Raw genomic sequence first — 26,623 nt, 5'->3', positions numbered from 1 at the left:
GGCTTCCGTCAACTCCCCCTCCCGGATGATGCCCTCTCTCCCTCCATTTATCCTTCCTATCAACTCTGATCCTCAATCCCCCTCCTTTCCTCTGTCCTTTCCCTGGGCTCCCTCTTCCCCCCCCCCCTTCCGTCCTGTTTTCCCCCCGCTAAACCTCTCCCTACCTCCCTTCTCCCCCCCAGTCCTTTTGTATTCCCCTCCTCTGCCTACCCCACTCCCTGTCGCGTCTGCCCCCCACCCCTCTTCTGGGTCCTCATCCTCCTTCAGCTCCTTTCCCGGCTCCCCCCTTCGCTTTTACTCTCCTTTCCCCCCTTTTTTGTTTTCCCATCTTCTGTCCAGTTTCCCCCCACCTGCTCTCGACGGTGGTGTCACATTTGCCAACTTTTTAGTGCAGTGTTCCAGTGACTATTCAGTGTTGTTTGTCTTTCTCGTGTTGCGAACAGAAACCATGCTGTCGCTAGGTGTGAATTTTATGTCCTTTGCGAACAGAATCCAGACTGTCACCGTGTTTTTTTTAATTGTCTATTGTTTTCCCTGTCTGCTTCGAATGTATTTTTATTAGCGTCATCAACCCTGTGTTGTTGTTTTAAGTTCCACGATTTCTTTTCGCCTTGTTACTCTCTAAGTCTCCGATTTTCTCGCCTGTTTTTTATTATTTGTTCTCTTGATCTTTGTCACAAAATCTGTCGGCTGAAGAGCGGCATACTAAGCTGCTGCCAGCCCGCCCCCTTGGGGGGGAATTGAAATTCAATAAATGAAAAAAAAAAAAAAAAAAAAAAAAAAAAAAATAGAGAGATTCAAGTAACAATGAACTAACTAAAAAAGAATAGCTGGTGGTAACGTTAAAAAGCATGTAGCTACCTATTTATAAGAGATGCTGGAAGTGGCGGCCATGGGCATCCAGGCATCGCTGACTTCGTGTGGTGAAGTTACCAGACAGCGAGGTCATCGGCTTCATCGGATTAGGGAAGGACGGGGAAGGAAGTCGGCCGTGCCGTTTCAAAGATACCATCCCTGCATTTGCCTGGAGCGATTTAGGGCAATCACGGAAAACCTAAAGCAGGATGGCCGGACGCGGGATTGAACCGTCGTACTCCCGAATGCGAGTCCAGTGTGCTAACCACTGCGGCATCTCGCTCGGTGCTACACCCTGTAATTCTGCAAGCATGATGTTGTTAATATCTCCAGTAATGCTACGTGTAAGATCATCTATTGTGCAAGGATTGCCAGCATACACTTTGCTTTTTAGTTTGACCCATAAATAAAATTCACACGATGTTAAGCCCGGGGACCATGGGGGTCACACGCCTCTATTGACAAGTCTGCTTCGTTGGTGATGTAGGTCACACTTTGGTTGGATGTATGAGTTCAAGCTCCATCTTGTTGGAATACTGCATACGGCTTCTCTGGATCAGTTAATTACGCATAGAAAGGGTCAAAGATCTCTAAATACCTGGCACTGATTAAGGTAATCGATATACATGGATCCAATAATACGCATACCGGACAACGCACACCAAACACTTATCTTCTCCGAGTGGAGAGGTCCTTCATGCAGAATATGTGGGTTTTCTTGGGGCCAATATCTGCAATTCTGGGAGTTAACATAACCTGACAAATGATACCAGGCCTCAACTGATGTGAAGTAAAGCAAAGGATCCAAGCAATCATTAGCAATTAATGTTAAGAGACCGTTACGATAATGAACTCTTTTTTCCCCAATCTTCAAATTTCAACTGTTGCACTACACTCACACGATAGGCTTTTAATTTAATATCTTTTAGTACACGATGTACGAAATACACCAACCGGCTGCGATAACCTGTTTACCGACTTGCGGGAAGTTCTTGCAGAGTCTATAGTTTCAGGGGTCCTCACTGTCGGCCGCCTATTCCTTTGCACATTCTGAACGGATGCTACAGCCCTCCATTTCATGTACAGATCTTGGAGAGTTTCCTACCAGGACACTTCGCTTGTAACGTTTCTTTAAATTCCTTCATGGAACCTGTCTTTATGTAACACTCCACAACATCAATTCGCTGTTCTAATGCGAACTGCCCCATTTCTGCAAAAACTCAACAGTACGAGCTTCTCACAACAACGGACGCACGAACACACAGTTGCACTCAACTTTCCGATAATATGCAAAGTAGCCAACTTTTTAAACAGTGTTGCCAGTTCACAAGCAATTCGACTAGAGGTGATTAACCGTTACGTGAGGCGTACCGGTTTTATGTGGTACACCCTGTAGAAATACCCTCCGCCACATACCGTTAGGTTGCTTGCGGAGTATGATGCAGGATACAGCATGACGTAGACAGAATTTCTGTTTGATGCGATGAATGGCAGCTTGCACCTAATGTAGATAAATGTAAGTCAATGCAGATGAGTAGGGAAAGCAATCCTGTTATGTTAGAATACAGTATTACTGGTGTGCTGCTTCACACAGTGACGTCGATAAAATATCTAGGTGTAAGGTTGCAAAGCGATAGGCAACGGAACGAGCACGTAAGGACGGTGGAAGAGAAAACGAATGGTCGACTTCCGTTTATTGGGAGAGTTTTAGGAAATTTTAGTTTATATACGATGGAGACCGCGTAGAGAACAATTGTGCGACCCATTCTTGAGTACTGCTCAAGTGTTTGGGATTCCCACCAGTTCGGATTAAAGGAAAGGGTGGATACAATTCATAGGCGCTGCTGCTAGATTTGTTTCCGGTAGGCTCGAGTGTTACGGTGATGCTTCGTGAACTCGAGGAGGAATCCCCTGAGACAAGAAGACGTTCATCTCGCGAGGCACTGCTGAGAAAATTGAGAGAAGAGGTATTTGCAGCTGACTGCAGAACGATTGTTGTTCTGACAACGAACGTTTCGCATAACGACCCAGAAGACGAGTAAGAGAGGTTGGGGCTTGTATGGAGACATACCAGTACACATTCGTTTTTCTCTCGCTCCACTTGCGAATGGAATATGAAAGGAAAGACAAGTAGCGGTAAAAGGCAGCCTCCGCCATACACAATATGGTGGCTTGTAGAGTATGGGGCAGGAACCAGGTAAGTAAATTTTTATGAATCTGAAGAAAAAGCAATTTTAATGCCTGAACTGTGATTACATTAATATAAAATACTTTTCATTTCATAAATTAAACATCTTGGATGCATTGAGCGTGGAAATGCACTACTGGCCTTTAAAATTGCTACATCAAGAAGAAATGTAGATGATAAACGGGTATTCATTGGACAAATATATTATGCTAGAACTGTCATGTGATTACATTTTCACGCAATTTGGGTGCATAGACCCTGAGAAATCAGTACCCAGAACAACCACCTCTGGTCGTAATCAACGGCCTTGATACGCCTGGGCATTGAGTCAAACAGAGCTTGGATGGCGTGTACAGGTACAGCTGCCCATGCTTCAACACGATACCACAGTTCACCAAGAGTATTGTGACGAGCCAGTTGCTCGGCCACCATTGATCAGACGTTTTCAATTGGTGAGAGATCTGGAGAATGTGCTGGCCAGGGCAGCAGTCGAACATTTTCTGTATCCAGAAAGGCCTGTACAGATCTGCAACATGCGGTCGTGCATTATCCTGCTGAAATGTAGGGTTTCGCAGGGATCGAATGAAGGGTAGAGCCACGGGTCGTAACACATCTGAAATGTAACGTTCACTGTTCAAAGTGCTGTCAATGCGAACAAGAGGTGCCCGAGACGTAACCAATGGCAATCCATACCATCATGCCGGGTGATAACGCCAGTATAGCGATGACGAATACACGCTTCCAATGTGCGTTGATCGCGATTTCGCCAAACACGGATGCGAACATCATGATGCTGTAAACAGAACCTGGATTCATCCGAAAAAATGACGTTTTGCCATTCGTGCACCCAGGTTCGTCGCTGAGTACACCATCGCAGGCGCTCCTGTCTGTGATGCAGCGTCAAGGGTAACCGTACCCATGGTCTCCGAGCTGATAGTCCATGCTGCTACAAATGCCGTCGAACTGTTCGTGCAAATGGTTGTTGTCTTGCAAACGTTCCCATCTATTGACCCAGGGATCGAGACGTGGCTGCAAGATCCGTTACAGCCATGCGGATAAGATGCCTGTCATTTCGACTGCCAGTGAAACGAGGCCGTTGGGATTCAGCACGGCGTTCCGTATTACCCTCCTGAACCCACCGATTCCATGTTCTGCTAACAGTCATTGGATCTCGACCAACGCGAGCAGCAATGTCGCGATACGATAAACCGCAGTCGCGATAGGCTACAATCCGACCTTTATCAAAGTCGGAAACTTGATGGTACGCATTTCTCCTCCTTACACGAGGCATCACAACAACGTTTCACCAGATAATGTCTGTCAACTGCTGTTTGTGTATGAGAAATCGGTTGTAAACTTTCCTCACGTCAGCACGTTGTAGGTGTCGCCACCGGCGCCAACCTTGTGTGAATGCTCTGAAAAGCTAATCATTTGCATATCACAGCACCTTATTCCAGTCGGTTAAATTTCGCGTCTGTAGCACGTCATCTTCGTGGTGTAGAAATTTTAATGGCCAGTAGTGTAGTAATATTGGCATCCGGAGTGTTCATAGAATGAATTAATTTCCCAAAATGCAGTCAAACGTCGCTCTGTAAGGAGAAATAAGCAAGTAAGTCGAGGTAAACAGACGCAATAACTCCATACTAACGGCGACTAAAAGAATATCTGGTTGTGATAATACAACGATAGTACTCGTATCATGCATATTTAGCTGGTGGGCAGCTGACTTAATAACTTCATAGTACCAAGACGGAAGAATCTTCATATTTTAATCTGGAAATTGGAAGCAGATCTAGAATAATAAACGGAATTATTCCAGTGGATTGGAGAATTTTTTTCCGCGACAGTGTATTTTGTTGAATCCTACCTACGCAGGGAGAAAGGAGCACTGTAATCAATTAAGAGAAATTAAAGGTCGCACAGAACGATTTAACTGTTGGTTTTGAAAAGCTTCCTGCTGTATCCGACCGACGTTTCATTTTTATTACGCACTTGATTTAAATCTGTTACGTGATACACAGATTTTCTGTTTGATAGAGTAATGCATGCCTAACGTGGGATGGGATGTGATATGGGGCAGGAATGATGATTGCGAAGATTAGCCTTTCCTATTTTCTAGTGTTTCTCTCTGTACTGAGTGTTGTAGTTACCGGTCATAGCAGCCGAGCCGTGGCTAAGGCGAGTGCATTAGGACGGCAGTGGGAGAGGTCAGGACTGGGCCCCGAAATTAACGGAGACCCGGGCTATTAAGTGGCAGTGGCTGGCTGCCATGCCGTCCCGTCCACTCAGCTGGGTGATTGGGAGCGCGAAACTGGCGCGGTCCTCTTAACAGTCTAAGGTACATCTGCAAGACTATGATATTCATCATTACCACTCCTCACGGTAGAGAATTCGTGCGAAAGTAGTTCGATGAAACCTCAGGCAGTTAAGCGTGAATTGTAGAACAGTCATGTAGATGTAGATGTTCCATTTTACATGTTTATCATTCAAAAACTAATCTATGGTTTTAATACATATGATGCTGCTTCTTTAGACAGATACTATTTTGTTTGATGGCTTTTTGTCAGCTGTATTTCAAGTAGTAGTAACTTTGAAAAATTTTTAGATTGCTTTCTAGAAATTTTCAATGAAATCTTTCCATTTATAACCATAAGTAAATTGCAAAAATTTCTAGTGCCGTGAAAAAGCAACTCCAAAGTGAACTAAAATATTAAAAATGGGCATTTTGTAGGGTACATTAGGTGTTACAAAACCATTTGTAAAAAAGTTATGAATACTGCCACACAGATGGCTAACAATAATTTCACTTCACAACACAAAACCAAGATAAAGACAATCACATTATGAGAAGCAAAACTCTGCAAACCATTACTAGCAGCTAGCTGTAGCATCAGTTCTCACAATAGCAAGAGTCAGCCAATTGCTGCCATGACAAAAAGTATCGTAATTACTAATGCTACAATTAAATATACCTCCTACAAAAACACAAGGACCATCAAGGATAGAGGTAGAGGCAATTCCTTCCAGTTTATTTTTTGCAGCGCCAGATATAATAAAAATAGGCATTCTGTAGAGTGTGTTAGATGTTAGAAAGCTGTTTGCAAAAAAGTTGTGAAGGCAAACACACAGATGACTAACAATAAATTAAGATAAAGAAAGTGATGTTATAAAGCTGTTTCTAAAAATAGTTGTGAAGGCAGACACACAGACGGCTAACAATAATTTCATTTCACAACATAAAATTAAGATAAAGGCAGTCTGGTCAGGTGTCAATTCAAACTTAGGTGTTAGCATTAGAAGTCATGTACTATCTAGGATTAAGATAGATAGTAACCTTATTGTAAACAGTTCAAATATCGGAGTCTTTAAATGAATTCGTCATAAATGTTGCAAAGGCATATGAGGGAACACGTGGGAAATAATCGTCTTATTTTAATTATTCCAATTCTGTCAAAAGTGCTGCAGAAAGTAACTGCATCTTGATTCAAAATTTTATTGTAAAAAAGTGATATTATTCTAAGTAACAAATGTGGAGTGAAACAAGGAAAAAACACTCTAAATGCAGTGAACAACGTTTGTGGAAAGATAAGAATACTGTTAGACAAGTGGAGTAAAATTGTAAGGATCTTCTGTGACCGTTCAAAAATCTTTGGCCCCATAAACCATCCTTTGCTTATCCACAAATTAGATAAATATGTCCAGGGAAATGTTCTGTAGAGGCCTACATCATACCTATAAAACAGAAAACAAAGGGTAGTTATCAATTCAGATGCAATGAATTACTGTTCTAAGTGGAATTCAGTATCACAAGACATGCATCAAGGCTCCAGTCTAGGGCCGATGCTTGACCTATTCTGTGTAAATGACTTATCCATAAATATAAATTATCCATCAGTTCTCTTTGCAGACGATACTTCTGTTTTAGTAGGAGCTTGTCATGCAGAAAGAATTTTGATCTCTATTGTGAGCACTCTAAATACCCTAGAGAAATTTGTTTCAGTTAAATGGGTTAAAAGTCATATGGTATGTTTCAAAACCAAACACTGAAAATGTGTAAAGGTTAAAATACAATGAAAAAAAAACTTCAGGAGAAAGTTGTTAAATGTGGACAAGAAAAAGTGGTTGACACGTATTGACTTCTTATCAAATAAATGAAACAATTTTGTGTTTGCAATGCAAATCCAGCAACTGCTACTGATTTGAGTAGTTTAAAAATAGATTATCATAATTTTTTAATCTGACATAGCTTTCTAGAGACATTTAAGTAGCTTATGTAGGATACTGAAGTTGCAGAAGAAAATCGTCAGACACATGTATGTGCACAGCAACACTTACAGATCCTAACTGCTCTCTCGAATACATGTGCGAAATTATAATATTTTTACACAACAAGGCAAAAATTATTTCAAGTGAATCATTTTGGCCACATTTACAAGACATGAAACAAATAATTTTTTACTTGCCACACACTAATTGCTATTATACGCATATTTAGATGAAAATATACAATAAATTACGAAGTGAAAACATATTTAACATAAGCCAAATCATCAAAAAAGGCTGCAGAAGATTTTGGGGAGAAATGTTACTATTCAATAGAAGAATTCATGGAGCATAAACTGATAATTTGAGCGAAGTGAAAATGTGATATTAGACTTTTGTGTAACAAAACTGTATTATTATTAGAACATTATTTTACCATCAGTTCTCTGTACATGACGAAATTTTACTATAGATGTTTGATGTGAGTCTTGTACCTGAAGGGAATAATTTACATAATGTATGTTACAAGGTCGATAAATTACGATTCACTTTTCACACATGCAAGATAAGTACATTTTAATGTTTCTGTATAACACTCTTAACTAAGATTGTTATATGCATATCACAAATTGCTCAGTCCATTTAGCAACTAATATTCATGTATGTATTGGCCATCTACACAATATTTGTAACTTGTCCAATTATGCATGGAGCATTGTTTTCTGTGTAAAGCTAAATGAATGTCCAGTATGATGCAAATGAAGCCGGCCGGGCTGGCCGAGCGGTTCTAGGTTCTTCAGTCTGGAACCGCCCGACCGCCACGGTCGCAGGTTCGAATCCTGCCTCGGGCATGGACGTGTGTGTTGTCCTTAGGTTAGTTAGGTTTAAGTAGTTCTAAGTTCTAGGGGACTGATGACCTCAGAAGTTAAGTCCCATAGTGCTCAGAGCCATTTGAACATGTAAATTAAAAACAACTGAGTATCGTAAGAGTTGCCCTTATTGACCTGCTTAGCAGGGCAGCCTAGACATCACGGTAACAAACATGTGTAGGCTTCCCTGTATGACAGGAATGTTGTGACTGGAGTATCAGCTTGCTTCATCGAATTGTTCAGATGAGCACAGCTAGCAGACAGCTATGATGGCTAAGGGAGTGGATGGACAAAGAGAGGGGACAGGAGGAGATGGATAGGGAGAGCGAGGAACAGAAGAGGATGGACAGGAAAGGGTGGAAGCAGAGGAGGGACAGAGAGAGGGGGAGGAGGAGATGAATAGGGAGAGATGGGGAGAAGGTTATGGATAGGGAGAGGCAGGCAGAAAGAGATAGATAGGGAGTGGCAGGTAGGAGTAGATGGATAGGGAGAGGGGGTAGGAGGAGATGAATAGAGGCAGTGGGGAGGAGGTGGATGGGTAGGATGGAAAGAGAGATGGGGCAGGGGCAAATGGAAAGAGAGATGGGGACAGGAGGAGATGGACAGAGAGATGGGGGTAGGAGGAGATGGTCAGCGAGAGGAGGAGGTACAGATAGACAAAGAGACAAGAGAAGATAGAAATGGAGAGAGAGAGATTGAGGAGGAGAAGGAGGGGGAGGAGACGGACAGAGTGAGGAGATGGAGGAGGAGATGGACACAGAACGAGCGAGTAGGAGATAAACAGAGAGTAGTGGTTCAAATTACCCAATGCAGTGGCTTGTAGGGAATTTATGTAGATTTAGATGCTGAGGTCATGAAAGCAGCTGATAGAGTAAGTTGAGAAGACCAGCCATGCACATAGAATTTGTACAAAGCTCACAGTCTGCAGCATTGTTTCGAAAATTTGTGGGATTAGGAGGTCCTAAGTCCTAATCATGTAAATAGCATGATACGAGGAGTTCCTATTGCCTAACCACATAAATAACACATTCTTTAACGTTGAAAATAAAATGTTATTTATTAACACTTGAGTGAAGCACCATTACATTGTGTGTTGTTCAAGCCAAGTACAGGCAACCACTGTCTTTAGACAGCGATAACACTCACTGCGACGTCGTTTTTTAAGAACTCAAGCCCAAAAATGTGCTGAAGCTATGGCTGCAAACCTCTAAACCTCATCTTCTTCTCCTTGTATGTTGGAGGTATCCAGCTGTGTCATGGCCATCCGCGTGAGCGGAAACATCTGGGACCTTTCTCGATGTTTTTGTGGTTTAGTAACGACAGCGCACAGTGAATATGGCGTGGATGGAAAGAGAAATGGGGCAGGGGCAAATGGAAAGAGAGATGGGGACAGGAGGAGATGGACAGAGAGATGGGGGTAGGAGGAGATGGTCAGCGAGAGGAGGAGGTACAGATAGACAAAGAGACAAGAGAAGATAGAGATGGAGAGAGAGAGATTGAGGAGGAGAAGGAGGGGGAGGAGGAGGGGGAGGAGACCATATTGGTTGCTGTAGCCATACGCTATCACTTGCACATAAAGGTACGTTAGCTCGAAGCGAGCATGTGGTCAGCTGTTGAGTGACAGACACCACAATATTATCCTTTCCTGATATATGCCATACTTTGGTGGTGAACTGTGCAATAAATTCCGCCTGTCTGCACTGGCAAGGTGAGTTGAGATCGGTTACTCGTTGAGAAACATTGTGAGCGATTTTTGATCTGCGAATATTGCAAAATGTTGAACTTCAACGGACGATCTAAAATGTTTGACGGCCAGAGAGATGGAAAGCAATTCCCACTCGCCTGTTCTTCATTTCTGCTGTTGTTCAGAGAGATTCTTCGAAAAAGCTACAAGTGACTGCCATTTTCCATTAACTTTTTGTTGCAGTGCAGCACCAACTGCCATCTGGCTTGCATCCACCACAAGTGCTAAACGTATACCTAATTTTTTCTGGGCTCTTAGTGTAGTCTGAGACAGCGTCTTCTTGAGATCTCGAAGAGTGAATTTCGTTTCCAATGTACACAGAACCTTCTGGTGGGCCAATCTTTTTTTTTTTTTTTTTTCATTAAGTAGGCTACTGCGCGGCTCCTGCACAGCTGCTAAACGAGATATGCGACGAGGACAATAAATAAGTATTCTGATGAATCTGCAGAGCCATTTATAAGTTAGAGGAGGTGGCATCTGTTGTATAGTCTCTAAATGCTCTGGAAGAGAAGTGAGGCCTGCATGTGAGACTGAGTAACCAAGAAATTGCACATCTGGTTTGGCAAACACATATTTGGTTGTGTTAATTAAGACACATAAATCCTCTAAACGACGAAAAAATTGTCGCAAATACTCTAGATGCTGCTCCAGAGATGGTGAGAACACTAAAATATCGTCCCTGTAAAAAAAAGGAAGGGTACTTTCTTCTCACTTTATGCATTTACTGCTTTCAGGTTTGTGCTGTGTTTTGCAGAATATATGGAATAAATTTAAATTGTAACAGTCCAAACGCCATGATAACTTTTGCTTGTCAGTTGGTAACATCAATACCTGTGACAATGCTGTATCATAGTCAGTTACACTGAATACAGGGGCGCTCACAATATTTCTATTAAAGTCTACCTCGTTAGGGACCGGAACTTGGTCTGGAATTATTCTGGCATTTAAGGCACTGCAATCGTCATATAGCCTCCATGATCTATCCTTTTTTCGCACCATGTGGAGCGGCGAAGCCCAAGAGGTGTCAGATCTGGTTAAAGTACATTCTTTGAACCTTTTGATGTAGCTGGCTTTTGCTGCAATAAGCTTGTCTGGCGGTAACCAGCGAGGACATGTAGCAAATGGTTGCCCAAGGGGTTGTGGGAATATGACCCAACATTGAATGAGGATGCTTCACACTAGCATCGACTGGGTTAGTTAGTGCTGGAAATTCGTGAAGTAGCCTGAAGTAGCCTTTGAAAACGTTTTTCATTAGATGTTGACAATAATTTGTCTGTCACAGGAATATTTCTGCAGATGATACATCTACATCTACATCTACATTGATACTCCGCAAGCCACCCAACGGTGTGTGGCGGAGGGCTCTTTACGTGCCACTGTCATTACCTCCCTTTCCTGTTCCAGTCGCGCATGGTTCGCGGGAAGAACGACTGTCTGAAAGCCTCCGTGCGCGCTCGAATCTCTCTAATTTTACATTCGTGATCTCCTCGGGAGGTATAAGTAGGGGGAAGCAATATATTCGATACCTCATCCAGAAACGCACCCTCTCGAAACCTGGCGAGCAAGCTACACCGCGATGCAGAGCGCCTCTCTTGCAGAGTCTGCCACTTGAGTTTATTAAACATCTCCGTAACGCTATCACGGTTACCAAATAACCCTGTGACGAAACGCGCCGCTCTTCTTTGGATCTTCTCTATCTCCTCCGTCAGACCGATCTGGTACGGATCCCACACTGATGAGCAATACTCAAGTATAGGTCGAACGAGTGTTTTGTAAGCCACCTCCTTTGTTGATGGACTACATTTTCTAAGCACTCTCCCAATGAATCTCAACCTGGTACCCGCCTTACCAACAATTAATTTTATATGATCATTCCACTTCAAATCGTTCCGCACGCATACTCCCAGATATTTTACAGAAGTAACTGCTACCAGTGTTTGTTCCGCTATCATATAATCATACAATAAAGGATCCTTCTTTCTATGTATTCGCAATACATTACATTTGTCTATGTTAAGGGTCAGTTGCCACTCCCTGCACCAAGTGCCTATCCGCTGCAGATCTTCCTGCGTTTCGCTACAATTTTCTAATGCTGCAACTTCTCTGTATACTACAGCATCATCCGCGAAAAGCCGCATGGAACTTCCGACAATAGAGTTCTACTCACTTGATACATACGTGTGCCTTACGCATTGTGTCAAACGCAGCAACGACCCTGTTAGAAATGACCCAGTGGATGCAATTTAACCATACTTCTTCATGTGGACAGGCATATGCACATCACCCATCACATGACCTGATGTGGGAGATGCAGCAGGCAAAATTGTCTCTGAGGAAACATGCACGGATCAACGATTGACTAGATACAGCATGACCTGGAAATGGTGAAGGAAATCAGCACCAATTATTAGACCACTCATATCAATTACCACAGAAGTCCATGTCAGATGAAAACCACTATCCAGATGCAATGTTAGCTTCTTCTTTTCTCCGTAGATGGAAATTCTGATATCCCTGGAAGCCATCAGTATGTGCTTCGTAGCTGCCACTGGTTGCTCGCTTAGTCTCCCAAGATAAACTGCACTGCAAGTGATTGACCATCAACACTGTAGCATTTGTGTTTGCGTTGCTGTTGACAAGCACGTGCGCCCTCTTAATGTCTGTCTTCTGAGTTTGGGTAATTGCAAGGTTTTGTTGACTCTCAGGCTGTATTGTCGAATCATCTGTGGTACCAACATCATCCAAATGCTTCACAATCCTCAGCTTTATGGCACTGCAAATGTCTGGTAATTCGCTTATGCTGCTGTATTTTTTTATTTATGTTTTATTTTTTATGGTCATGCTGCTGTTCCTTTCTGTCTATCTTTGCGTTAAGTGAGCCAACTCTGCAGCCAGTGGGGAGATGGAAATTCGCTGTCAGCCTGCTGCAGTTGTGGAATGGCCATGCTTATTATGGGCCAGTGGTGTGAGCTTGCATGGTCATGTGCATTCCGCGACCACTGACTGGTCCATCTGTGATTTTTACTGACAAACTCGAATCACCCAAAGCATTCACTATTCTATCTACGTTGAATGTTAAGCCTGTATAAGAAGCTACAATGGCTCGAATGTTGACCTGCAGCTCACATAGCCAAAGACACATAATGAGTTCTCTGGTAATGGTTCTGGCCAGCCGAAGCATTTTAAGATGGTAGCACTTGTCGAAGCTGTCTCCTGATAATACTTTATACAATGTATTTCTGGTGACAAAAATAACCCTGCAATGTGGCTTCTTAGAGGGCGGCATAGCAGTGCTGTTGCAGAGCACCTTCGGTCTGTTCAATAACGACGTGTATTGGTCATCTGGGTAGAACAGCTCACACGTCATATTAGGTTTATGTGCTCCGAGACGGATGGAGGAACTGTGATAGTGCCACAGATTAGTGACACACAAATATTCACATTCTATCTATCGCCTGCGCCTGTGTCCCGCATTGTGCGTGGGGTTGGCGTGGTTAAATCGGATTTGGCATGTTAATTTGAAGGGGTGGCCGGATGCCCTTGCTGCCGCCACCCCCTCCCCCCCGGGACGGAATCAGAGTACCCCATCTGTCGGCGTCTAGTGTAAATCATGGAAAAGTGCGGATGCGTGTCAAATGTCTGTGAGTCGTGGAACTGAGGCGGGACGTGAGGACCAGCCCGGTATTCACCTAGGGGGATGTGGAAAACCGCCTAAAAAGCACATCCAGGCTGGCAGGCAAACCGGCCCCCATCGTTAATCCGGCGGGCGGATTCGATCCGGGCCGGCGCGCCTACCCGAGTCCAGGAAGCAGCGTATTAGCGGTCTCGGCTAACCTGGCGGGTCACACAAATATACACATTATTCCACTGCAATACTGAAGTTGTACGGCAACTCGTTGGATGTGCTTGCTGGTAGATATAACTAAGCAGTGGCCTGTCAAGGCATGCATTACTGGATACAATGTCAACAAGGCTACTGTCCATCCTGGGCGTCAAACTGTCAACCACTGCCGTTAACACTTGTCCCCATGCGAAGGCTATAACCGACTCTACTTGTAGGCTAAGTCTCGCAGGCTGATGATCTTCACTACGAAATATAGCTACGAACAGCGACCCTGGAACTCTGTACTAGAACTGTCGTACGCCAACGCCGAACATACACCGTCCGTTGCTGCCTGTGGCCGCCGCTTATCACAACGCGGAAGTCCATCTCGTTGGTGGTGGTGCGGAGATTACTTGTTGGGCCACGCTTGTGGCTGGCGGCGAACTTCAAAGCCCTATCCGTGGCTCCAGTCGGAAACTGCTTCTGTTGTGTTGGCAGAAGAGCCAACACCGTGTTACGAGAGGAGGCCGAAATGCACGCGTTTTAGCTCACGCAGGCTGGCGTGAAGAGGGAAGAACTATACTGACGTGAGGTCTGGAACATGAAAAGTAATGAGAATTCAGATAGCGGACGTAATTAGTTTCATACTTAACTTTAATCGATTAATGATGAACGTCACTCTTGACGGTACATGAGTCACAATATTATCTGTTAGTAACTGAATATGGCGCCTTGCTAGGTCGTAGCAAATAACGTAGCTGAAGGCTATGCTAAACTGTCGTCTCGGCAAATGAGAGCGTATGTAGATAGTGAACCATCGCAAGCAAAGTTGGCTGTAGAACTGGGGCGAGTCCTACTGAGACTCTCTAGACTAGACCTGCCGTGTGGCGGCGCTCGGTCTGTAATCACTGATAGTGGCGACACGCGGGTCCGACGTATACTAATGGACCGCGGCCCGATTTAAAGGCTACCACCTAGCAAGTGTGGTGTCTGGCGGTGACACCACAGTTTCAGCTTGCCAGCTGTGATAGCGTCCATTGTCGAGGACACAAAAAATTACATTGGAGTCCAGATGCGACACAATCACAGTAAATTTATCATAATAATTATGTACACTATGTTATCGGAAAATAGCTTCCACTTGCTTCAACTATAGCTTCAGTTTGATGGGCTAGAACGTCGAAGCTTGAGGCTGTTGATATTTGAAAAGATATCCGCATTTTGCCATTTACTGTATGTCATTGTGTTTAACGGAGAGATCTCAGGTGTATAGGCGAGTGGTGTTCTTGTTTCACCTAGGTTTCTGTGCGTTAGCCGATCCTGCCATTGTCTGTGAGAATATACACACGCAAAATTGAAATCTTATGCTGCGTAATTCGTTCAAAATAGAGCCACCACGATGGGATTAGGAGTGCCTATGGCGTTACCACGTAAGTAACAGGTTATTTATCGTTGAACATAAAATATTGTTTTTTGTCACTCAATAATACACATTTAATTGGAGGGCAATTACATTGCATGTTGTTTAAGCAAAATAAAGGCAATTACTGTCTTCATAAAACGATAACAATCGCTCCGCTAGTGACGTCGTGATGACTATCGATAGGACGCCACAAACTAACCTCTGGTTCTAAGCAGAAAAGGTCTACACCAGAAACTTTGAAGGTGCTGCAACAGGCAAGGCTGTGAGATGAGAACTATATGGCTGCCGTTAATGTTTTGGTAAATGATGCACTGCACATCAGAGGACATCAGAGGCTGCTACCCGGGTAGCTCACTGCGTGAAGTGTGCGTACAACGATTTTTTTATTAGATTATGTGAGTCCATTAGGTTGACCATGCATTGTAGCTTTTGTGGAGAATTGTTGAAATATGTAGAAATAACTTCAGGTATGCCACAGGGGAGGCTGTTAGACTTGCTGTTCATGATGTATATTAATAACCTTGCTATATTAACTGTTTTTGTTGTTGTGGTGTTCAGTCCTGAGACTGGTTTGATGCAGCTCTCCATGCTACTCTATCCTGTGCGAGCTTCTTCATCTCCCAGTACCTACTGCAACCTACATCCTTCTGAATCTGCTTAGTGTACTCATCTCTTGGTCTCCCTCTACGATTTTTACCCTCCACGCTGCCCTCCTATACTAAACTGGTGATCCCTTGATGCCTCAGAACATGTCCTACCAACCGATCCCTTCTTCTAGTCAAGTTGTGCCACAAACTTCTCTTCTCCCCAGTCCTATTCAATACTTCCTCATTAGTTATGTGATCTACCCATCTAATCTTCAGCATTCTTCTGTAGCACCACATTTCGAAAGCTTCTATTCTCTTTTTGTCCAAACTATTTATCGTCCATGTTTCACTTCCATACATGGCTACACTCCATACAAATACTTTCAGAAACGACTTCCTGACACTTAAACCTATACTCGATGTTAACAAATTTCTCTTCTTCAGAAATGCTTTCCTTGCTATTGCCAGTTTACATTTTATATCCTCTCTACTTCGACCACCATCAGTTATATTGCTCCCCAAATAGCAAAACTCCTTTAGTACTTTAAGTGTCTCGTTTCCTAACTAATTCCCTCAGCATCACCCGACCTCATTCGACTACATTCCATTATCCTCGTTTTGCTTTTGTTGATGTTCATCTTATATCCTCCTTTCAAGACACTATCCATTCCGTTCAACTGCTCTTCCAAGTCTTTTGTTGTCTCTGACAGAATTACAATGTCATCGGCGAACCTCAAAGTTTTTATTTCTTCTCCATGGATTTTAATACCTACGCCGAATTTTTCTTTTGTTTCCTTCACTGCTTACTCAATTTAGAGATTGAATAACATCGGGGAGAGGCTACAACACTGTCTCACTCCCTTCCCAACCACTGCTTCCCTTTCATGTCCCTCGACTATTATAACTGCCATCTGGTTTCTGTACAAATTATAAATAGCTTTTCGCTCCCTGTATTTTACCCCTACCACCTTCAGTCAACATTGTCAAAAGCTTTCTCTAAGTCTACAAATGCTAGGAATGTAGGTTTGCCTTTCCATAATCTAGCTTCTAAGATAAGTCGTAAGGTTAGTATTGCCTCACGTGTTCCGATATTTCTACGGAATCCAAACTGATCTTCCCCAAGGTCGGCTTCTACTAGTTTTTCCATTCGTCTGTAAAGAATTCGCGTTAGTATTTTGCAGGCGTGACTTATTAAACTGATAGTTCGGTAATTTTCACATCTGTCAACACCTGCTTTCTTTGGGATTGGAATTTTTATATTCTTCTTGAAGTCTGGGGGTATTTCATCTGTCTCATACATCTTGCTCACCAGATGGTAGAGTTTTGTCAGGACTGGCTCTCCCAAGGCTGTCAATAGTTCAAATGGAATGTTGTCTACTCCCGGAGCTTTGTTTCGACTCAGGTCTTTCAGTGCTCTGTCAAACTCTTCACGCAGTACATATCCGCCATTTCATCTTCATCTACATCCTCTTCCATTTCCATAATATTGTCCTCAAGTATATCACCCTTGTATAGACTCTCTATATACTCCTTCCACCTTTTTGCTTTCCCTTCTTTGCTTAGAACTGGGTTTCCATCTGAGGTCTTGATATTCATACAAGTGGTTCTCTTTTCTCCGAAGGTCTCTTTAATTTTCCTGTAGGCAGTATCTATCTTACCCCTAGTGAGATAAGCCTCTACATCCTTACATTCGTCCTCTAGCCATCCCTGCTTAGCCATTTTGCACTTCCTGTCGATCGCATTTTTGAGATGTTTGTATTCATGTTTGCCTGCTTCATTTACTGCATTTTTATATTTTCACCTTTCATCAATTAAATTCAATATTTCTTCTGTTACCCAAGGATTTCTACTAGCCCTCGTCTTTTTACCTACTTGACCCTCTGCTGCCTTCACCACTTCATCCCTCAAAGCTACCCATTCTTCTTCTACTGTATTTCTTTCCCCCATTCTTGTCAATTGTTCCTTTATGCTCTCCCTGAAACTCTGTAAAACCTCTGGTTTAGTCAGTTTATCCAGGTCCCATATCCTGAAATTCCCACCTTTTTGCAGTTTCTTCAGTTTTACTCTACAGTTCATAACCAATTGATTGTGGTCAGAGTCCACATCTGCCCCTGGAAATGTCTTACAATTTAAAACCTGGTTCCTAAATCTCTGTCTTACCATAATCTATCTGAAAACTGTCAGTATCTCCAGGCTTCTTCCATGTATACAATCTTCTTTTATGATTCTTGAACCAAGTGTTAGCTATGATTACGTTGTGCTCTGTGCAAAATTCTTTCGTTTCTTACCCCCAATCCATATTCACCTACTACGTTTCCTTCTCTCCCTTTTCCTACTGACGAATTGCAGTCACCCATGACTGTTAAATTTTCGTCTCCCTTCACTATCTGAATAATTTCTTTTATTTCATCATACATGTCTTCAATTTCTTCGTCATCTGCAGAGCTAGTAGGCATATAAACTTGTACTACTGTGGTAGGCGTGGGCTTCGTATCTATCTTGGCCACAATAATGCGTTCACTATGCTGTTTGTAGTAGCTTACCCGCATTCCTATTTTCCTATTCATTATTAAACCTACTCCTGCGTTACCCTTATTTGATTTTGTGTTTATAACCCTGTAGTCACCTGACCAGAAGTCTTGCTCCTCCTGCCACCGAACTTCCCACTATATTCAACTTTAACCTATCCATTTCCCTTTTTAAATTTTCTAACCTACCTGCCCGATTACGGGATCTGACATTCCACGCTCGGATCCGTAGAACGCCAGTTTTCTTTCTCCTGATAATGACATCCTCTTGAGTAGTCCCCGCCCGAAGATCCGAATGGGGGACTACTTTACCTCCGGAATGTTTTACCCAAGAGGACGCCATCATCATTTAACCATACAGTAAAGCTGCATGCCCTCGGGAAAAATTACGGCCGTGGTTTCCCCTTGCTTTCAGCCGTTCGCAGTACCAGCACAACAAGGCCGTTTTGGTTAGTGTTACAAGGCCAGATCAGTCAATCATCCAGACTGTTGCCCCTGCAACTACTGAAAAGGCTGCTGCCCCTCTTCAAGAACCACATTTTTGTCTGGCCTCTCAACAGATACCCCTGCGTTGTGGTTGCACCTATGGTGTGTGGCCAACAGATACCCCTCCGTTGTGGTTGCACCTATGGTACGGCTATCTGTATCACTGAGGCACGCAAGCCTCCCCACCAACGGCAAGGTCCATGGTTCATGGGGTAGATATTACCTGTAACCTCTGTATTTCGCAGATGATGCAGTTATCTATAACGAAGTACCGGTTCTGTCTGAAAATAACTGCACAAATATTCATCTGGGTCCTAATAAGATTTCAAATTGGTGCAAAGATTGGCAATTTGCTTTAATATTCAGAAACGCAAAATTATTCATTTTACAAAACGAAAGAGCGTGTTATGCTATACCTACAATGTTAATTAGTTACAGTTATAATCTGTCGATTCATACTAATACAATGGCGTGACAATTTGTAGGGATATGAGATGGAACGATCTCATAGTTTCAGTCGTAGGTAGCATGTGGCAGTCTTCGGTTCATTGGTAGAAGGCTAGGGAAATGGAATCAATCTAAAAGAGAAACTGCCCTCGAACACTCGGTTCATTGTAGAAGGCTAGGGAAATGGAATCAGTCTAAAAGAGAAACTGCCTCCGAACACTCGAGTGCTTCATCCTAGAATATTGCTCAAGTGTGTGGAAACGGTACGAAATAAGACTAACAGGGTATACTGAAAGTAATACAGAGAAGGGCAGCACGAATGGTCACAGGTTTGTTTGACCCCCGGCAGAGTATCACGGATGTGCTGAAGAAACTGTACTAGCAGATGACTGAAGACAGACAAAAAACTACCCAGAGAAAGCCCGCTTACAAAGTTTCAAGAAACAGCTTTAATGATAAAGCCAGGAATATGTTGTAATCTCCTACGTATTGTTGCCGTGGAGATCGGCATGACGTGACTGGAATAATTACAGCACGCACAGAGGCGTTTAAACAGCCATTCATCCCGCCCTCCATACGTTGAGACGGGGAGAAGCCCTAATAACTGGTACAGTGGTAAGAGGTCTCTGACATGTATTTCACGGTAAAATGGAAATGAGCGTTTGGCGTCATTGGCCGGGAGGCCCCTTACGGTGCAGGTCTTATTACATGCGACGCCACATTGGGCGACCTGCGCACCGGATGGGGATGAAATGATGAAGACAACACAACACCCAGCCCCTGAACGGAGAAAATCCCCGACCCAGCCGGGAATCGAACACTGGTCCCTTAGGACAGCAGTCCGTCACGCTGACCATTCAGCTATCGGACTATTTCACAGTGATCTGCACATTATGGATGTAGATGTAAATATAGATGTAGAAAGAAAAAAATAGAATGAGTCAAGTAAGTACCACATTTATGAGTAATGACTGCTAAATATAATTTAATTAAATGAATTACTGATCCTGAGAATTCTCTCTAGCAGCGAATAAAAAGGATGAGATAAACAACCGATCACGAACCGATAACTTAACGTCGCCGCGAAAATTGTCACTATACTGAATGCCAATAATATTCCCGGAAATAATCTGCAATTATAGAAAAAATGTGTATACGCAGCTACAAATCTTAAATATATGTCTACACGAAATAAGACGTGCGGTCACGTAACAGCAAGGCATCTCATGCGCAGCATTTATTCTTACCGAGCTCCGTACCCAATGGCTCAAATGGTTCAAATGGCTCTGAGCACTATGGGACTTACAATCAGGTCATCAGTCCCCTAGAACTTAGAACTACTTAAACCTAACTAACCTAAGGACATCACTCACATCCATGCCCGGAGCAGGATTAGAACCTGCGATCGTAGCGATCGCGCTGTTCCAGACTGAAGCGCCTAGAACCGCTCGGCCACACCGGCCGGCCGTACCCAATGGAAGAGGCTGAATCTCTATATATGAAAGGCAACGTCCCCACTGATAGGCTCACTGATTCATCACCGCCCACCCCAAACCGCTAAGTATCAATCTTGAAATTGGGAGAGGGTATTGGTCTTACACTGTAGGCGCCGTTTAAGAAGGCATTTTTCGAAATTCCGCCCCTAAAAAGTAAAATAGGTGACGATAAGTTTTTGTAAATATGTCGCAGTTAAAGCAGTTTTGAAGCTAGACCTACGAAAATTGGTATTTGGTTTCTCGGTCAGACATTAAGTAATATGTGTCTCATCATTTTTGGAAATTTAACTTCTAAGGGGGGCGAAATAGTGGGTGGAAGTTTCTTTCTGAAAATAAATCTTTATTAAGGAACTACGATAGTACTTTTAAAGCTACATCTATAAAAATGCTATTTCATTTCTCAGTTACGTGTAATACAAATACATTTATCTGTGTTTTTGGAAATTCAGCCCATGACGGGTTGAAATAGGGGAGAAATATTTTATGAAAATATGTTATTATGAAAACACATTTAAAGCTAAATTTATGAAAAATTTAACTTGACTTCTCAGCTGGAAATAAAAAAAGCGTTTTACTGTATTTGCAAATACAGCCCATAGGTTCTGCAATCATTTTTGACGCTACATCTATGAACATTTGTATTTGTCGTGTCTATTAGAAATTTAAAAAATATATATTTCATTGCTTTTGGAAATTCAACCCCTAAGGGGATGAAATAGGAGGTGAAACGTTTTATGAAACTTTCATTCTAAAAGCAAAATTTTTGAAAATTAGTGTTTAGCTTTCGGTTAGAAATGAAAAAAATACGTATATCACTGTTTTTGAAAATTAAACACCTAAGGGGGTGAAATACGGCCAAACTGATTCACTGACTCGTCATCGCCTATTACAAACAGCGATAGACAGAAACTTGAAATTTGGAGGGGATTTGGATCTTATACTGAAGGCCTCACTTAAGAGATTGTTCGAAATTCCACTCCTGTGTTAGTGAAAAAGGAGATGAAAGGCTTATTGAAAGTATGTCGCTATTAAGGCAATTTTGAAGCTAGAACTATGAAAACTGGTAAATGGTTTCTCAGGCAGAAATAAAATAAGTGTTTCATCATTTTTTTGGAAATTCAACCACAAAGGGCGTGAAATGGTGGGTGAAAGATTTTTTGAAAATATATCATTAAAGAAACTACTAAAAAGCTACATCTATAAAACTTGTATTTTACTTCTCAGTTAGAAATTAAAAAACACTTACGTAACTGTTTTTGGAAATTCAATCCCCTAAACGTATGAAATAGGGGATGAAAAGTTTTACGAAATTATTTAAGTATGGAACTACTATCAAAACTAAATCTATGGAAATTTGTGTTTGCTTCCTCTGTTAGAAGTAAAAAAAAAATGTATTTCATTGCTTTTGGGCATCCAACCCTTAAGGAGATGAAATAGGGGATGAACGTTTTTAAGAAAACATTTATAGATATTTAAAAAAATTTAAAGCTAAATTTACGAAAACTGGTACGGTATTTCACTTCTCGGTTGGATACAAAGAAATAAGTGTTATGAGATGAAAGTTTCTATGGAAATATCTCCAAGAACGCAAAAGGCATGATGAAGAAAATCTTTGGATTCCAGCTACTAGAATCGCTTTTCGGCCAGAAGTACCTCTGGAAAAGACTATGTTTCTAAGACTTTAGCTGGCGTGAAATGTTTAGAAAGTGTTGAAGTTTGTGAACAATATAAAATTTCGTTTGAGGAAAACAAATCTGTGCAGCTCATGTAGTCTATGCGAGAGAAGCAGCGGGCGCTAAACCGATAGATAATGAATATTTGGTACAATGGGAAGTACATCATCGTAGTGTACAGAATATGGATGTAGATAACATCTGACATCAGTGACAGACCGATAAATTTTCTAATAGTCCAAATATATTCATCCTGTTGATACATCCATTCGTTTAGCACTCTGTCGTTGCCAGGGAATGGTGTTAAGTAGTTATTCTACATTACAAATGCAATGGTTATTCTACAACTATCCATATATTCTGCAAGTCTAATACATAGCGTATTGAAGATGATACTGTCCGTTCGTTGTTCTCGTCTTCTCGCGAATGGAGAGCGGCTCTTGTATCCTTGCTTGCCCTTCTTTCTTATCTTGTTCCTACGGTTCTGCCGGGAGAGATATGACGCAAACGTAGAGCCTGTTCCAAATATTTGTTCTCTTACGTTTCCCAACAGCGTTACTCCATACTTCCAAAGATCCCCATGCTTTCTATAAGAGTGCTTCCATAACTCTCTCGTATTGTCTGAACGAGTCATTAAAATTGTAAGCTTCATGTATCCAAATGCCTTCAGTTCCTCGTTTTCGCCGATATGGCAGTGCTCGACAACAGATGGCGTTAGTGTCTTGTACCGACACACTGTTCCAGACGCAACTGTTTCCCAAATTCTCCCAGTAAATTAAAGCTTTATTGTGTCGTTCCTACAAGTGATTCCAGGTGTTTCTTCCAATCCACGACCGTTCATTATGCTACACCAGGATGTTTAATCGTTGTGACCGAGTCCGGTAGTATACTGGGTGTAACTAAACGACGTTTTAAGAATTAGGCGGATTGTAGAAGATGAAATTTTGAAAGTTATGATTTAAGGAACCTACAGCCTTGTAACATCAACCAAAACGGCCTTCCTGCGGTACTGCTAACGGCTAAAAGCAAAGGGAAATTACAGCCGTGATTTTTCCCGAGAGCATGCAGTTCTACTGTGTAGTTAAATGATGGCATCCCCTTGTGTAAGATATTCCGTAGGTGAAACAGTCACCCATTCGGATCACAGGGCCGGGACTACTTAGGAAGATGTCATTATCAGGAGAAAGAAAGCTGGCGTTCTACTGATCGGAGCTTGGAATGTCAGATCCCTTAATCGGGCAGGTAGGTTAGAAAATTTACAAAGGGGAATGGATAGGTTAAAGTTAGATGTAGTAGGAGTTAGTGAAGTTCGGTGGCAGGAGGAAAAGGAATTCTGGTCAGGTGAATACAGGATTATAAATACAAAAACAAACAGGGGCATGCTGGAGTACGTTTAATAATGAATAAGAAAATAGGAGTGCGGATAACCTACTATGAACAGCGTAGTGAATCCATTATTGCAGCTAAAATAGACATGAAGCCCACACCCACCACACTAGTAAAAGTTTATATGCCAACCAGCTCTGCATGATGAAGAGATTGTATGATGAGATAAAACAAATAATTCGGATAGTTAAAGGAGGCGAAAATTTAATTGTGGTGGGCGACTGGAATTCGAGAGCAAGAAAACGAAGAGAAGGAAAAATAATAGGTGAATATGAACTGGAGGAAACGAACGAAAGAGGAAGCCACCTGGTAGAATTCTGCACAGAGCACAACTTAATCATCGCTAATACTTAGTTTAAGAATCATGAAAGCAGGTTGTTTGCTTGAGGAGACCTAGAGACACCGGAAGGTTTCAGATTGATTAATGGTAAGACAGAGATTTCGGGGCCAGATTTTAAACTGAAAGACATTTCCAGGGAAAGATGTCGACTCTGAACACATTTATTGGTTACGAATTGCACATTAAAACTGAACGAATTGCACAAAGTTTGGAAGTTACGGAGATGGGACCTGGATAAACTGAAAGAGGTTGTAGAAAATTTCGGAGGGAGCTTTAGGGAACGACAGACAAGAGTAGGGGGAGGGAATACAGTAGAAAAAGAAAAACGAGAAATTATTAAAAAACCAGTAAACGAAACAGGCGACAGGGAATACAAACGTCTAAAAACTGAGATCGACAGGAAGTGCAGACGGCTAAGTAGGAAAGGTTAACGAACAAGAACAAGGATTTTGAAAGCGTATATCACTAGGGGAAAGATAGATAAAGCCTACAGGAGAATTAAGGAGAAAAGAAAACCACCTGAATGAATATCAAGAATACAGATGTAAAACAAGTCCTAAACAAAGAAGGAAACTGAAAGGTGGAAGGAGTAAATAGAGAGACTATACAAGGAAGATGTACTAGAGGGCACTATTATAGAAATGGAAGAGGACATAGGTGATGATGAGATATGATACTGCGAGAAGAATCTGACAGAGCACTGAAGGACCTGAGTCTTAACAAGGCCTCGGGGGTAGACGACATTCAGTTAGAACTACTAATAGCCTTGGGAGTGCGAGCCACGAGTAAACTCTTCCATCCGGTGACCAAGATATACTAAACAGACGAAATACCTTCAGACTTCAAAAAGAATAGTAATTCCGATTCCAAAGAAAGATGTGAATATTATCGAATTATTAGTTTAATAGGTTATGGCTGCGAAATACTAATACGAATTCTTTACAGATGAATGGAAAAACGTGTAGAAACGAAACTCGTAGAAGATCAGTTTGGACTCTGGAGAACTGTAGGAACTAGTGAGGCAGTACTGACCCTACGACTTATCTTAGAAGATAGGTTAAGGAAAGGCAAACCTATGTTGATAACACTTGTAGGCTTAAAGAAAGCTTTTGACAGCGTTGACTGGAATACTCACTTTGAAATTCTGAGGGTAGCAGCGGTAAAACACAGGGAGCGAAAGCTATTTACGACTTGCACAGAATACAGATGACAGTTATCTGAATCGAGGGGCATGAAAGGGAAGCAGTGGTTGAGACGGGAGACAGGGTTGTAGCCTATCCCCGATTTTACTCTATCTGTACACTGAGCAAGCAGTAAAGGAAACAAAAGAAAAATTTGGAATAGTAAGTAAAGTCCAGGGGAAAGAAAATAAAAACTTTGACGTTTGAAGATGACATTGTAATTCTGTCAGAGGCAGCAAAGGACTTGGAAGAGATCTGAACGGAATGGAGTGGGTCTTGAAAGGAGGATATAAGATGAACATCAACATTGATCACATCACCCAGGACAAAACTTGTCCTACTCATTCACCTTAAGCAAGTGGTCTATTTGTATTCAATGCCGTGACGTAACCTGATACCGGTCATGTGATATAAAATTGGTGGAAAACCCCTGGACCAATGGGAGCACATTAAAATGGTGGCAAACCCCTCCCCCTCTGCCTAGGCAGATAAAATTAAAGCTCCCACTCCCCCGTATCATCCTGTGCAACTAGTTCAATCGTGTAGGCCTCTCATTCCAGGACTGTGCATCATGGAGAAAAAGTTCAGTTTTTTATAAACAAATTAACAATAATTCCATAGCGAAAGGTTTGGAAATAATAACAATGACATAAAAAATTAACTAATGATAATATTAAAATTTTGTTTTTTAGTAAATATTTATAGCATTTTGTTTATTAACCATTTTTTAGGGTTTTATATGAAAAGCTATTTGTTCCTGATTATATACACACAATAGTTGTTTTACAAAGCTTTTTTCTAATACAAAATCATTTTCAAAGTCAATTTTTCGTACAGCTTTTTTGTTGGTGTATGTACAAAACCATTCTTTTCTTTTATATATGGGTTTTATTTACAAAATAATTTATATTTTTCTTATGACTTATGACTACCAGTTGCTTTTATTTGTACTAAGGCTAGTATAGAAATACATTTCCTATTCTATTTCTATATGCAATATTTAAATTTTAATAGTTTTTTATTTCTGATAATTCTGTATACAGTGTTTAAATTTCGTTCTCATTATTCTCCGTATAGTATTTACATTTTAATCATTTCTTTCCATACACAATGCATGGGGAACGAGCACTTTCAGCAGCAGGTGAATACTACACACACACACACACACACACACACACACACACAACTATGGACTATATTTTCAGGAATACATAGTATGTACGCAGTATACATACACATATAGTATGCAATCATCCGTCCCACCCGGTTGGCCGTGCGGTCTAACGCACAGCTTTCCGCGCGGGAAGGAGCACCTGGTCCCCCGGCACGAATGT

Source organism: Schistocerca americana, chromosome 2 (assembly GCF_021461395.2).
Source record: "Schistocerca americana isolate TAMUIC-IGC-003095 chromosome 2, iqSchAmer2.1, whole genome shotgun sequence".
NCBI lineage: Eukaryota > Metazoa > Arthropoda > Insecta > Orthoptera > Acrididae > Schistocerca > Schistocerca americana.
Note: the sequence above shows the minus strand (reverse complement) of the source record.